Here is a 12,053-nt window from a genome sequence, read left to right as displayed (position 1 = left end):
TCATCAGATTTGTCATTAATTCATTGTAGTTTCTATTCCTAAATTTAACCTGAATGTTTAGTGGCTTGAAGTCCTTGAAATGTATCATTTTTACCATCTGAAAAAAATGTAACATGGTGGGATCCAGCCTTATCACTTCAGTTTACTGCAGCAATATAGTACATTTGTGTAAGTTGCAGTTACTTAAATAGCAGATGGTCAAATTCCTCACTACTGCAGTAGCATTTGGCTATATGGGTTGTATCATGCCCACAGTACAACAAAGCTCTGGCTCCTTATCCCAACCAACACTATGACTGGTGATTGGACAAGCCCTTAGGGGAAAATTAGCAGTCAGAATGTTGACAGTTCCTGGACTTTCTTGTCCAAAAAAATGAGAAAACATACTCATCCAGAAACAAGTGTATAACTTTTAACTCCAACAACCAACTATATACAGAAGAAGGGAGCACAGGGAGGGTGAATCCACTGCACAGTGAGGACTTCAAACATTTACTGTTTTGGTAAGTGCAACTAATACAACTGTACTATGTTCCTCATTCTCAGTGCTGCAGTAGCCTTTAGCTATTTGGACTGATTACCAAAGCTTATCCAAACTATGGGAGGGAAAAGGACCAGGACCTCTTGGAGAATGGTCCAACCAAAGACAGTTCTGCACATATAGAAGGAATCCACATACCTCTCAAATATCCAGATTTTCACAAAATGTTCAGATTTTTGCCTCAAATTTTTGTCGGTTCTTTATAAAATGTGTGGTTTTCTGGCAAATCACTGGGATGATCTAATGATTGAAGATACCAAATGGCATACATTTGAGTTTCAGACTTCATATCCTTCCGAAAATGTATGTTAACACAAACCCTGATACTCTAGCAACTTCTTATATTTAAAATCTGTCCCTATTTTTGGGCCTTTGTCTCCCCATTTTGACAGGCCTTGTCCAGGAGGTTGAGAGGTATGGAATCCAGTTTGAAATGCAATGTAAAGGTATTTACAGAGGACCATGTAGTGGCTCTAGAATCCACCCCTTTTCAATATGCCATCAAAGAAAACAAGGCACTATTAAATCCTTCCCGCCTGGAAATATTTTACCATGGTGGGAATAATAAAAAAATGCTAAATTAAAGAACAACCATCAGGAATAGTCAGAACTGACACAGGTTACCCTTTTCCAGTCCCATATTAGGAAGCCCACAGCTTCTTAGCTTTCCTAAAGAACTTGGAACTGACAAAATAATGCCTGAGTTAAAAAAACATGACTTGTGTATTTTGAATCCTTTCTCCCTGTCCTTTAATTTCTGAAAGATTAGGGTAGTTGATGGTTAGATTCAAGGAACACTCAAATTACTAAAGACATGAGTGGGAGTTTTGTTATACAGATAGCCCTACATGTATGGAATACTGAAAGGGATAACCCACAATGAATAGTTGCAACTCGGATACTCTGTTGCAGATATCAGAGCAATAAATAAATATGTCTGCCAAAAATGAACCAAAAACAGGCATAACAGCTGGTTCAAAGGTAGATAGAAAAACTTTTTGAGCAAAAAAATAATGATCCCAATTAAGTGTCACCTGTATACGAAGTGACAGAACTGTTGAAGCTAGAGCAGAGTCTGAAAGAAAGAATAGGATCCATGGGCAGACATACTGAAATGGCTTATAACTAACCTTTGCTGAAAGAGTAAACAGGATATAGGCTAATAACTCACACAAATCTTGAGATCCAGAAGTAATAATGCCAGATAAGGCCCTGGTAAGTAGGTAAGGCATCAACTAGAAATCTCCTTCCATTGGATGACATAAGATTTCCTAGTACCAAGATTTCTTGCCTACTTTAGTACATGCTCCATGTCCACATAAAAGTTATTAAAACTGAAACATCCAGGCAGACAATTGAAGTTGTCTGAGACTGGGATGTATCTGACTCCTCTTGTCTTGTGTGAGTAGATCCAGTCTGTAAGAAAGCTTGTTGTAATTGCCTCTGGACAATTCTTTAAGAAGTGGGAACTGATGTTACCTGGGTCAGAATGGTGTCACCAAAATGATTTTTGGATAGTCCTGAATCTTCAGAATTACCCTGGATAACAGTAGAAAGGGTATAAATGCCTAAATGAACATCCCCAACCACAAGAATGAAAATGCATCTGTTTCCCAGCCCTGTCTGCAAGGAGTCCTGGTGCAAAATTTCTTTGTTTGTTTGATTTGAAAGGAAACAAACAGATCTGTTTGAGGTATTCCCCATTACTTGATCAGTTCCTGGAAAACACCCTCATTCTATTTCTATTTGTGATGGTCTGTCCTGGTCGCAATCAGCTTCTCTAACACTACATCTGGCTCTGACAGAAAACAAGATACTTGCTGAGTTAAATGATAATGAAGAGCTACATTGCAAGCCATCACAGCCAACCTGCATAGGGGGATAGCATCTGGTGCTCTCTGTTCATTTATGTACCACTTCACTGTGGTGGTGCTTGCAATCACATGTAATGGTCCAGGGGACCACAGACGATGAAGATATTTTGTAGCATGGATCACAGCTAGCATCTCTTTGACATTTATGTGCTTTGGTCTGGCTGACCAGTCTTACAGGCCTTTTACCTTTAATCCCAAATAAACTGCTCCCCATGCAAAATCTGAGATGTCTGCAGCTAAAAAAAAATCACTTGGAAAGTGAGAAGAAAAAGGGAGACCTGGATTCTGAGTAATTTGTGGTCTCCACCAATGCAACTCCTATTCGATAAAGCCCAATACCAGAATCTGAAATTTCAGTGAATGAGAATATAGGATCCACATGTTTTTTTTTTTTTAAACCATTGAATTTTTTTGTGTGTAACCTCGCAAGAGAAATGACGAGAATCATGGAAGCTATGAACTGTAGAATCTTGAAATATTCTCTCGCTGAAGTGATACTAATTGGATTAGCTCAAGAAAGTTTACAGACAGAAATCAACCTTTTATTGAGATAGGAAAGCCTTTTACACAAAAGTGTCTAAAAGGCAGCCAAAAAACATAATTCTGTGTAACAAAGTTAATGAGGATGTTTGAACGTCTACCTGGAACCCAGATTGGCAAGGAATGAAGAAACCTAAGTTAACGACCCAGACAACTGGCAAAAGACTGCAAAGATAAGCAAGTTGTTTAAATAAGGAAATATGTGAATGCCTTGCAGACTGCAATGAGCTATCACTGAAGCTAGACAGTTTGTCAACACTTTTATAGCTGCGGATTGCTCAAAGGGTAAATGAGAAAGCTACTTATATGATCCAGACGTAGAGAATTTGAGAAATTTTCTGAAGCCTGTGGCTATGGGAATGTGATGATTAGCATATTTTAGGTCTAATGTTACCATAAAACTCAGAAGAGGAATGACCATCACCAGACTCTGCAGGGTCGGCATTTTTAATTTTGGGGCTTTCTCAAACAGGCTGTGAAAGCAAAGATCTAGAACTGGTCTTCGGGAAAGCTCTTTCTTTTGTACCAGAAACATTATGGAGTTGAAGCCTTCCTCCTCTTTATACAAAGGTACTTCACTTTGTTCTATGACTCCTAGGGTCAGTATGTGCTGGACCTGAGTAAATAACTCTTGATTGCTTGGGCACATGAGGAGGAATTCCCCTGAAAGGAGATATGTGTATCCAGTTCCAGCTGCATCCTCCAGAACCACTTTTTTCAGCAGTCATGAGTCTGAAACAATGTGTTATCAAAAGGGAAAGATTTAGAGAGAGAGGGGCAGGAGGGGAGGGGTAAGAAATGAACATAGCTATTCTGAAGGTATAGTCTGTCCCTTTTTCCTGAAATGATTCTTTTTTGTTTTGTTCCCCTCATGCTGTCTCTTTGTGGTTCCTTGTTTGCAGCAAATGGCAGGGACTGACCAATTTGTCTTTTAAAGGAAGCAGAGACTTTATAAGATTTATTATGCAAGCTTGAAAAATCTTAGAAACTCCCTGAATTAGTTTCCCTATTTCATCAAACTGTTTGAATACCTGCCTAGCAGAAGGGCCAAACAAAACCTTCTTATCTAAGGTAGTTTAAAATCTCACAGTTTACCTCATCAGAAAACTTTTGATTACATACTGAGGTATATCTTCTCAAAACATTAGTAGTATCAGTGGCACGAGACACAGCATCTGCACAATTAGACACAGTCTTCAAAGTATGTTTTGACACCTGAGAGATTAGATATAATACGATTCAGACAGGACCTACCTTCTCAAGGAAGTGAGGCAGAACAATTCCCCCAAACTGTCTGCACAATTAAGAATTTATTAAAGTACTTTATAATCTGTCTGTTTGGGGACAGAAAACTGGCCATCAGGGTTATTGCAGTCAGCATTTAACACATTCTCCAAGGCTGTCAAGATAGGAGGAATGGGTGTAGTGAATGTCATATCCACTTGCAACATATAATATCTCCTCAGTTCAGGGGGGAGCACCCACAAAAATTCTTCATTCATCCTGGAAAGAGGTTCAGAACAAGACAACTCCTCTAAAGGAGTTGGAAAGGGCCAACTTTCATCTGAATCAGAGTTTTTCGCTTGAGAATATGCAGGAGAAAAAGACCAGCTTTGTCTTTGTTATACTCCTCCGATATATTTTCTCAAGAATATCTATGCCCTGTACACTTTCTGGAATGGATTTCTGCTCTCCAGAAATTAAATCCTACAATAAACTCTGGGCCATGACAAAAAAAATTATTGTTATGAAGAGTCAAAGTGTTGTTAGATGAGCAATGTCTAACCTTTGTTCCTTTTTTCTAGGGAAATCCCTGGAAGAAACCGACTATGAGCTGGCACATGATCTCAACCTAGGAAGAACGTCCTGGAGAAATTCACACCTCCCCTCCCAAAAAAATTGGGTCTCCAATACCCAGATTGAACAACAGAACAGCCACAGATGATGTGGCTAACCCCCGGTCCATGGTGGCAGAATGAACTGTACCAGAGGAACTCAGAGAAACTAGTGAGTGACATGGGAACAACAAATGTCCACTGTAGGATCATCAACTAGTGGCTGAGACACAGTTTGAGCCTGCAGTGTTGGCAAGTGCTCCTTCTTTTGTTTTTTCCTTTTTATGTACAGAGGTAATAGAAACAGCAGGACTGGAGTATGTACTCATGCTGTAGATGAGGAAGAAGCCTGATAGACAGTAAGTGTTGCAGGAAGGAGATGATCAGAAGTTACATTGTCCTGCAAATGTTCACCAGCAGTGCATACACTTTTTCTTCCCCACACAGTCTCGCTTCAAAAGTAAAAGCACAGCAGTACACAAAAATTATTTTCAGAACTCAAGCCCCTTTCTCTAAAAAGTGCTCAGACAGGAATCAAGTAATGTAGGTAAGTTGTCTCAATTTTACACAAGCATCACAAACACAAAGTAAGTCTTCAGCCCTGTAAAATGCTTCTCAACCCTAAAACTCAACGCCTTCTAGTAAAGTGTCTCAAAAGCAGTACATTTACATCACCAAACAGCCCCCAGTAATCAGTAGTAAACCCTTACTGAAACTAGCAGTTCCTAACGGGACTGATATGAGTCAGTCTTCTTAAATGGAAAATGCCACTTTGCAGTAAAAAATAAAGTACAATAAGGGCAATAATTTCTGTGAGAAAAGGTTTCCCTATCTATGCACACTTATATGCCAGAAATGAAACTGTAAACTTTGTGTTGTTCCAGTAAAGCCTCGTAGCTGCTTTCTGTCAAAGACTACACTATGACAGTAGAGTTTCCTCCAAGGGCTTGTCCAATCAACAGTCAGGTAGTCAGTGTAGATGTGGGAGGAAACAGAGCTTTTTGAAGACTAGCCAGTTGTTGTACCATCGACAACATACAACCCAAATAGCCAAAGGCTAATGCAGCAGTGAGAATTAAGTTGTTTTGCTTATAGATCCATGCAGAATAATTAGTGGGGTCCAGGCTCCACTTTAGAACCATTCTAACAAATGTAACATATTTTGGGTTGTTTTCTGTTAACTTCAGTAACCTGTAACAGGTATTTAAAAGAGTATATACAGCAGAGATGCATCTAGCTGCTTTACTGGCATGGCTCAGAACTGCCCGAGGAAGGAAGTCTTGTACATACAATCATAGATATCCTTATGTGATGAGATACTTAACATAAAAACATAGGATCTGTACTAGGCAAGCAGTTATGGGGACCATATGATGCCTATCCATATACATCTATAAGTAGACAAATGTAAAAGATCTACATCAATAAGTAGACAAATGTAAAAGATGTTGATGCCCTTTCTTAGTACCAGTCTAAACGAGCATTAGAGGTGAGGTGTCCAAATAGTACTTTGTTTGACCTGTACTGGTAACATATTCCAAATGTTGGAAATATGTTGAGTTAGGAACCTATTCCTCCAGTGAGTCTTGTTTATTTATTTATTAGTGTAGGCATTTGTAGATTGGCTTTGTGAAGAAATAAGAGGTCAAATAGGACTTGATCTTTCATGGCTCAATATTCTTGAGATCGAAATGTGTGATGATATGCATGAGTTCAGTGTATTTTTAGACATTATTCCTTAATTTTCTAATGCAGCCGAAGAAAGACTAATAGTTTCCTTTGGTATATGTAGTGGCCTTATGCTCATACCTGTTCTGCATTTTCTAACACTGCTCTTACGTTCCTTGCTGGCATGTTTCAGTGAGTTTTTGAGGAAGAGGGATGTGAATTTCTTGCAACATTTCATTATTGTCCTTCTTTTGTTCTACAGTTTATTAGTTCAGGAGTTCCCCCAAAGAGTTTTATTACTGAATTTACCATTAAATTTAGTGCAGGTGGGTAATGACTCTTTTATGCAAATGTTTAGGTGCTGGTAAAACGTGAAGGTGAATGCAGCACACCTGTCTGGAGAATCCTTTTGATTGTCTGGAACTTTGTCCAGGTCTTTTACAAGCTGAAGTAAGTTTGCCCTGTAGAAGTCCCTGAAGATAGTTTCATTTGGTGATGGGGAAGGACCTTTAGACCTGACAGAGAAGATGAGTCATGTGTGACCAGGGATGGGGAGATCTGGATGTAGTAATGGCAGGAACTGGTTGTTAAGGATCCGGTCAAGGATATTAAACCCTCAAGTAGGTAGTTTATTCTACATATTATTTCTATTACAGACTCTATCACAGTTCTCAAACAGGCCCAGCACAGAGACATTGTATCATGGTTCTACAAACATGTACCAATAATGGGGCCTAGTGACAGGACATTGCAGCTAGCATTTAAAAATACAGTGATGGTAGGATAAATAAAGATAGCCTTTTTACCAATAAAGACAAAGACCTTGAAAGGTTTTTCTTTAATGTTCAATTACAACAGATATAGTATTATATATTTGTGTTCTGCAATGTAATACTGTCACAGTTCTAGAAAAATATACCTTGTATTAAGTATTTATCTATGTATAGGTATCTTGGGAAGGGAATAACACAATTTTCTAAAATGCTTGCAGCACTTTCTTCTTCTGTGTGATTCACTGAAAGTGTCTTATTTCTGAAGCCGAAAAAATTTAATTAATACAATGTTTTGCATAGCACTGATGGTCTTAATTGTCTATCAGTTTCACTTATGATGCTCTGTAATAGCAGGCCTGGGAAGAAAACTCTTCCTTTGCATTCTCATACTGTGCAGCCTGTTAGGAAGTATTCCTTCTCTAAAAGCAAGTCACTTGCTGGACATGCTTCAGTGAACAAGGTTAACTGGAATGTCCTGTCTATATAAAGCCAAATCAAGAGGTATATGCTGTACTTTGGGACTATTGGAAATGAGGTAACCACTTGCATATCCTAAACTATATCACAGAGTACTATACAGTGGTGCACAGGTTAGCATTGTTATCTTATAGTGCTTGGCTCACCAGTTTGACTCCCAGGTGGGGTTCCTTTTCTTCTCTGTATGTCTTTCCTATGTCAGCATGGATTTTAGCTCCTCCCTATTCCTTCTATACTTCTCTTTTCCTTCTTTTTCTTAATCTTCTTCCTATTTCACTTCCTTCCAGCAAAATCCAAGCTGAAAATAGTCTATGTATATAATCCTAAATTAACTCTACAGCCTACCCTTACCTTCTGAACTTTCAAGGGTGCTTTTTATGTGGCACTGTTGGCTAAGCTTGCAGTGGTTGGCATGCCACCGGTTAAGTATAAACATATGAACTTGTAAAACGTAAGGAATGAAAGAAAGAAGGAGTAAATCAGTAACTGTGGCGCTGTTATTTATGTACATAGGATGCAGAGAAGTAATCTTCCATCATTTGTGTAGTATGCCACCAAGATTCTGCTCACAGGAGCATAATGCCATTCCAAGTATCTTGAATGGTGCAGAGGACCGTACTCCTGTCCTTTGGAGTGGCATGTAGCTCTGTAACCTGTCAGCTCTGCAGCATACCGAGTAGCTGTTTGGCAAGATATAATGTACAGTAATTAGCTGTCTCACTCAATAACTCTGCAATGTGTCAACATGAATGCCGTAAGTGTGAAACGTTAATATTAGCTCTCAAATCAAAAACTTCCACAGTGCCTTTCACTTCTGTGGTTTGAACAGTGCCTAAGTAGAGAACGTTCTCTGTATTTGTATGTTTGCATTTGTAATTTGACATTAATCGATATGCTGGGGGATTTTTAGCTGAAAGGACAAGGCTCTAAAGGGCAAGCTCATCACCTGTTTCTTATTATTTCAGTGGCTGTGACACCGGCATTGTATGCTGGAGATCTTGGGTTTGAGTCGAAATGAGAGCTGACATTATCCTTTCATTTTTATATTTTGAGCAGTGCCTAAGTAGATGACTTTCTCTATGACTGTGTGTGAGTTTGTAATATGAGTATGAATGACTGTGATTCATGAATTAATCACACGCATTAGGCATGCAGGTGGTGCTGGGTGCCATTACCACATTATGGTAATGAATGGATAGGGTGCTGTGCCAACTCCCACATGCAGAAGCTCACCAACTTCACAGTTTGGCAACTGCACAGGGTAGTGTCAGCCTGCAAACAGGGAACTGCTAGTCTGTTGCCAGTATGGTATTTTCTTCTGTGCAACTGAGGAATTTTTTCTGATGCGAATATATTACTCTGCACTGTATCCTCAACATCATACTGTCAGAGGAGGGGATCTCTTTGCTTGGCAGTGTAGTACCATTTCGCAGTCCGCCATTGCTGTCATGTAGGTTATGCCATCTTGGACTAACATGGACTGCTGTAGTACTGACATGGTAAATTTCTCATGATCAGTGAGTGAACTGTTTAGCACTGGGGTAAGTGGTTGGTATGCAGTAGAGACAGGCTGAGTAAGGACTCTTGTGCAATCCTGACCTACTGCAACAGAGGGTTTATAAACATGAAAGAAGAGTGGTACACAAAGTCCTGTAAAGTAGCAGAGGTCTTTTACAAATCTGGCCCATAGAATTTCTATATTTATAGCCTTTTCTCTGATCTGTATTCTTAACAAGTAGTATTAAACTTATAAGTTCAGGTACTGAGCCAGTGACAAATGTGGAAAGATATGGAATTTTCCCACTGTTTTTTTGAAATAAGATCAAGATTCTTGAAGTATCCTTTAGACATTTTATCAAAAAAAAAGTAAACACTGCTATTACTTGCAGCCAAATAGTTCATGGTAATATGGTTCTTTTAACAGTATAACAAACAAGGCACGCACGCAAGACAGTTGGTGCTCGGTCCAAACCACAACTATGAACCAGAAAGAAGGGACCAGCACTCAATGGTAGCAGTAAAATATATATTTAATTAGATTGTAACAACAACCTAATGTAAAATGCACATACCGGTTTCGGCCAACAATGCCTTTCTCAATGTGTCTTTATCCAAACATTTTAATTACAGCCCATAATGCATTCAGCTACCAATTTATACTGTCTTCTTAAAGTGGTATGTTCCACATTCATTCTATATTACTGACAGTTTAGCTAAACACATAGACACCATATTTTGCAAATGAATTCACTAAAATAAACCTGTTATCTACAACAAAATATGTAACTTCAATGTGATGTAACTGTAATTTATACATATTTATATAGTGAAATCCATTTGTAACAGCAATATTAAACCAGATATGAGTAATATGAAAATTTTGTGCAATATTCAACATATTTTAACTTTTTAGGGTACATCTGTAGAATAACAAATTATATATCCAATGTTATGTGTGAAAAAATGCAAGAAATTAAAGGAATAGTAATAGATACTAACAATGATGGTGTTGTTATATCTTAGATAAGATATCACAATTAAATCAATATTATACCACTGTGAATTTTAAAATTCCTATGTGATTGTATTCTGTCTATGATAGTTCACTATCATAGACAGAATACAATCACATAGGAATTTTAAAATGGGTTGGCACAAAAAACTAAACAATATGGAAGAAAGATGGATCACTACACTTGGGGCCCGTTTTAAACCCGGACTTAATGAATATCATGTATGTGAAGGATAAATGGTATAAAATGTGATATTCACAGTGGTATAATATTGATTTAATTGTGATATCTTATCTAAGATATAACAACACCATCATTGTTAGTATCTATTACTATTCCTTTAATTTCTTGCATTTTTTCACACATAACATTGGATATATAATTTGTTATTCTGCAGATGTACCCTAAAAAGTTAAAATATGTTGAATATTGCACAAAATTTTCATATTACTCATATCTGGTTTAATATTGCTGTTACAAATGGATTTCACTATATAAATATGTATAAATTACAGTTACATCACATTGAAGTTACATATTTTGTTGTAGATAACAAGTTTATTTTAGTGAATTCATTTGCAAAATATGGTGTCTATGTGTTTAGCTAAACTGTCAGTAATATAGAATGAATGTGGAACATACCACTTTAAGAAGACAGTATAAATTGGTAGCTGAATGCATTATGGGCTGTAATTAAAATGTTTGGATAAAGACACATTGAGAAAGGCATTGTTGTCCGAAACCGGTATGTGCATTTTACATTAGGTTGTTGTTACAATCTAATTAAATATATATTTTACTGCTACCATTGAGTGCTGGTCTCTTTTAACAGTATGCCTTTGCTGAGAAATGCAAGACAGCACTTGTTTTTTCTTCTGTATCTTCCAATTCCTTGTTAAAAAAAAGTTTCAGATAAGAGCTTCCCCTGAGAAGGTATGTTCACTATTACTTCATAGAACCGTGCCCTGTTTCCACTGCTCATCATTCATAAATATCTGCTTTATGTTCAACATCATGTGTGTTAACTTTAGCAGCCAGTACTGAACCATTAGCACCTTATGTGGATTTAAGGTGTAAACATTTGTTGAATGTATTAAAGCACATTGTTAGAGACTCTTGGCATTATTGGAGGTGCTAAATACTACACAATTTAAAAGTAACATTTTATTTGTGACAACTGATGTAGCTAATTTGTTTTCAGTGAATACCGTATGACATTGGTTTAAACTTTTTGTTTCAATATGTTGAGGGACAATACAGCCCTTATGCACAATGAATTGTTGGCTGTCAGGGAATTTATGAATTTGGTTTTACATATCAGTTTTGTGTTTTTTGAAAGGGAACATTTTCGCTAATTATCTGGGGGTAGCAATGGGAGGTAAATGTTCACCCCTATATGCAAACCTTGTTCTGGCAGAATGGGAGAGGACAGATGTTTTCTGTTCCTCATTTTATTATTTCAGGTTTTTAGATGATATTCTCATTTTTTGCGGAAGGGAATATCCTTACTTTGTAGGGATTTATGGCATATGTATGTGATGCTACTGCGTTTTTTAGTGTTTACTTGCACTTTTGATTATTTAACAGCAGTTATCTTGATGTTACCTTGGTCAAAGATATTCAAAAGTATATATATATTTCTACTATTTATAGGAAAGAAACCTGTTCCAATTCTCTTTTGCATTTTAATAGTCATCACCCTTTTTTTTTTTCAAAAAAGGAATATTGTAAAAGGGCAGATGGTACAAATATCTAGAATGATTACTGATGACACCATGTTTCTAGATGAACTGAACAGGTTAATTTTGATGTTTGTTGACAGCTGTTACCCC

At 37.5% G+C, this 12,053-nt stretch overlaps 1 protein-coding gene across 2 annotated transcripts in view; it reads left to right on the top strand.

The window, feature by feature from the left end:
* Nucleotides 1–12,053, top strand: part of LOC122808811 — a 2,021,113-nt gene that overhangs the window by 1,029,444 nt on the left and 979,616 nt on the right. The window lies entirely within an intron of this gene.

This window comes from Protopterus annectens, chromosome 8.part0 (genome assembly GCF_019279795.1).
Source record: "Protopterus annectens isolate FY-2018-M chromosome 8.part0, PAN1.0, whole genome shotgun sequence".
Lineage (NCBI taxonomy): Eukaryota > Metazoa > Chordata > Ceratodontiformes > Protopteridae > Protopterus > Protopterus annectens.
The sequence above is the reverse complement of the archived record's forward strand: the minus strand, read 5'-3'. Positions and strand labels throughout refer to the sequence as shown.